Source organism: Drosophila montana, unplaced genomic scaffold, assembly GCF_035044405.1.
Source record: "Drosophila montana isolate Dmon_TW-CO22-7 unplaced genomic scaffold, ASM3504440v1 contig_1802_1, whole genome shotgun sequence".
Lineage (NCBI taxonomy): Eukaryota > Metazoa > Arthropoda > Insecta > Diptera > Drosophilidae > Drosophila > Drosophila montana.
This window is the reverse complement of record NW_026996725.1, coordinates 33,398-37,711: the sequence shown is the minus strand read 5'-3', so window position 1 is coordinate 37,711 and position 4,314 is coordinate 33,398. Positions and strand designations below refer to the sequence as shown.

General features: G+C 49.3%; 1 pseudogene; it reads left to right on the top strand.

Annotated features, from left to right (window-relative positions):
• Positions 1–5: 5 nt before the first annotated feature.
• On the top strand, positions 6–3,537 carry LOC135441079 (uncharacterized; annotated as a pseudogene).
• The last annotated feature ends 777 nt before the right edge of the window (positions 3,538–4,314 follow it).

Sequence of the window (4,314 nt, the reverse complement as noted above, 5' to 3'; positions counted from 1 at the left end):
AAACTGCTTTGGAAGAACTTCCAAAATTACACTTGGCCGATCCCTCTTTCTATAGGAGCTCACAGATAGACGTGCTTCTCGGCGCCGATATCCTCCCATCCATATTGTTAGGTGGCTCCTATCCCAACATATGTGGCACTCTCCTTGGTCAAGAAACGATTTTCGGCTGGATCATTACAGGCCCCGTTTCTAAGACCAGTGCCAAATCTGTCGCATCCTTTTCGACTCAAGTCTCGCTGAATCCAAATGCGAGCTTGGATAAACTGCTCACAAAATTTTGGGAGGTGGAGGATATTCCAGTAAAGCTGGAAAAGAAATCCGACCTGTTTTGTGAGCGCAATTTCCAAAAAACCACTAAAAAATATAAAAACGGCAGATACTTGGTCACACTGCCATTCAAGAATTCCGATCACATCCAGTTGGGCCATTCAAGGTCCATCGCACTAGCTCAATTTCTACGAAATGAGAATCGTCTGGCAAAAAATGCCCCCCTTAAGGAGCAGTACGATGCGGTGATCCAGGAATATCTGGACTTAGGTCACATGCGACAAGTCCCTCCAAGCAATGGTTCGGATAACTTTTATCTACCACACCATGCTGTTCACAAGCCTGACAGCACCGACGACCAAGCTCCGCGTAGTATTTAACGCCTCCCACCCGTCATCGAATGGTAAAAGTCTGAACGATGTGCTACATGCAGGGCCCGTTCTGCAATCCGACTTAACCATTCAAATTCTGAGATGGCGCTTCTTCCGATATGTGTTCAATGCCGATATCACGAAAATGTATCGGCAGATACTTGTGCATCCCAACCACACGCCTTATCAGAGAATTCTGTTCCGAACAAAGGACAACGAGCTTCGTGACTTCGAACTCAGCACAGTCACGTTTGGAGTTAACTGTGCCCCCTTTTTGGCAATCCGGGTACTACATCAGTTATCTGATGACGTTCGTTCGCTCTATCCCTTAGCAAGTCACATTATCGCAAACAATATGTATGTCGACGATGTACTAGCGGGAGCCCATTCCAAATCAACGGCAGATCAAGCAATTGTAGAACTCCGCAAAGCCCTTGAATCTCCCGGGTTCCCCTTGCGAAAATGGACATCCAATGAAAAGGACTTGCTAAGAGCGATTCCCAAGGACCACTTGCTTCGCGCCGATTTCTTAGAGATCGAGGAGGCCTGTTCGGCAAAGACTCTCGGGATCAGATGGAAAGCTGACACCGATGAGTTCTTTTTCGCTCCATCCGAACTAACAACCAAACAGTCCGTCTCCAAACGTGAAGTCCTTTCACAGATTGCCAAACTGTTCGACTCAGCAGGTTGGCTGGGTCCAGTCATTATTCAGGCAAAAATATTCATGCAGGAGATCTGGCTCCAAAAACTGGGCTGGGACGATCCGCTACCTGAGAGTCTTCTCAGTAAGTGGAATTTATTCCTGCAAGAGTATCCGGGCCTCAGTGCGATTCGCATCCCCAGATGGGTCGAATTCCGCCCACAGGGGTCTATTCAATACTATGGGTTTTGTGACGCTTCGCAGCGTGCATATGGGGCCGCCATTTACGTGCGCACTGAGATACAAGATCGCATCTCAGTACATCTCCTAACAGCGAAAACGAGGGTCGCTCCGGTCAAGACGGTATCCTTGCCACGACTAGAGCTGTGCGGAGCAGCACTTCTGTCCGAGTTATCCGCTGCACTCAGTCCCCAGCTACCTTCCGCTGGCGGCGACTGGTTCTATTGGACAGATTCCACAATTGTGCTAGCTTGGCTTCATAAGCCACCATGCGCCTGGACTACCTTTGTAGCAAACAGAGTCGCAAAAATTACTCAGGCCACCGACTCCAATAAATAGTCCCATGTACGATCCGAGTACAATCCAGCGGACCTAGCGAGCAGAGGTGCCCCACCACAAGTTTTAGTCAACAATGAGTTGTGGTGGCACGGGCCAGAATGGTTACGCCTACCTCAGAACCAATGGCCCATTCCTTCAGATCCCCTCCCAGATACGACAATAGAATAACGTATGATTAAAGTAAGCCTCGTAAACACGGCTCCCTCATTTTCTTTCCTCGAGCGCTTCTCCAAGTTCGATCGAGCCCTGCGAGTGTTAGCCTACATCTATCGCTTCTTCAAGCATTGCAAACGATTGTCGCTCCCGTCAACTATTGAAATTGACAGCAACGAGATTTCTTATGCACAAGAAAGACTCATTCTCCTGACCCAGAGACAAGCATACTCGTCAGAGTACACTTGCTTGAGCACGAAGAAACAGCTCACTTCCAGCAAACTCCTTAATTTGAACCCCTTTCTAGATGGTAAGGGAATTATTCGAGCATGTGGTCGCGTAAGAGCGGCCGAAGCACTCGGCTACGATGAGCGGCATCCAATAATACTGCCATACACATGTGCATATTCGCGTCTCTTGACCGCTTTCACCCATCTTATATCCTTGCATGGAGGCAACCAGCTCATGATGCGTTTAATACGATCACAGTACTGGATTCCAAAGCTCAAGGTGTTGGTCAAATCCACAATCCATTCCTGCAAAATCTGAAAAAAGAAATTGCAAACGCAGCTCATGGGCGACTTGCCTGTGGAGAGAGTCACATTCTCTCGGCCGTTCACTCACACAGGAGTCGATTTTGCAGGCCCCTTCGATGTTAAAAATTACACAGGTCGAGCCTGTCTTATTACAAAAGGCTACTTGTGCGTCTTTGTGTGCTTCAGCACCAAAGCCATCCACTTAAAAGCTACATCTGACCTGACCACAGAAAAATTCCTAGCGGCATTTGCGAGATTTGTGGCACTACGAGGGTGCCCAAGTCAAATGCATTCCGACAACGGCAAAACCTTCGTCGGAGCGGCCAAAGTTCTTTCGCGCGATTTTGTAGAAACGCTTAAGACGCAACTCCAGGCCACTTACAGTCTCCAGAAACTGTCCTGGCACTTCAACCCTCCTAGTGCACCGCATATGGGTGGCCTGTGGGAGGCAGGTGTAAAGAGTTTCAAAACTCTATTTTATAAGTCTACATCGACCTCCAAATACACCTTCGAAGAGCTTTCCACGCTCCTATCCAAAGTTGAAGCATGCCTGAATTCAAGACCGATATCTCCAATGTCGGAAGATCCTACTGATCTCCTAGCTCTGACTCCCGGTCATTTTCTAGTCGGGGGTCCTCTACTTTCCGCCACAGAGCCAGAGATCAAGGAAAACGCCACGTCCATCATCAACCGCTGGCAGCGCTTGAAGGCTTTGCAACAACAGTTCTGTCTCCGTTGGAAACATGAGTATCTTTTAGAATTACACAAAAGAAACAAATGGCAAACTCCAACGCGAGAATTACAACGGGACGATCTAGTCACTATTAAAGAAGATAATCTTCCACTTAATGACTGGCGTCTAGGTCGAATCCAAACGACCTATCCTGGCGACGACCAAAGAGTCCGAGTGGTCGACGTGTTAACAGCCCGAGGTGTCTCCAAGAGACCTATCTCTAAGCTGATCCTGCTCCCGATAGAATCTAGTCTCCATTTTCCATCAAGTAGAATCTCCAGTAAAGACTAGAATCCTAGATCCATAGGTCTGCGGAGTCGTTCTGATGCCGAGTATGCCGAGGAGTCCACGCGCTGCGAAAGTGCCAAAGGTTCATGCGGCTATCTCCAGAGAAGACACTCCGAGCAGTTCTGATAAACAAATACTGCCCAAACTGCCTGGCTCACCAACATTCCGGGGAGTCCTGTCGCCGCAAGGACAAGTGCCGCAAGTGCCAGGGCGACCATCACACCCTGCTTCATCTCCAAGAAGCGCGTCGCATGCCATCGCGATCTCCAGAGCGATCCCAGAAAATGCGCACCACCAAGGCCCAAGTGCGACGCTCCGCTCCGCCTTCATCCGCTGGTTCCATCTCCTTGTCGACCTTGATGGAACACAAAAGTGCTCTCGAGAGCACTAATCCGACTTGGAAACGGCAAGGCGATTCGCGACACTCGGGCACTTTTAGACCCGTGCTGTCCGGTAAGTCTTATCGACGCATCTTTGGCAAAGGCCTCCGGGCTATCCGTCACCCGCGTCGGTACAGACAACGCTTGCTCGACCATCATACGTTCCAGGACCTCCAGCTTCCAGCGAGAGGTCATCCTGCAGGTGATGCCTAACCTTCAATACCGAACTCCATCGAAGCTCATTAGTGAGAAACTGAATGAGCCCTTCAACAACGTCCGATTGGCAGACGATCGCTGGTTCCAGCCGGAAATCTCAAATCTGGTGTTGGGCTCGGACATATATCCGGAGTTAATTCTCCAAGGCATC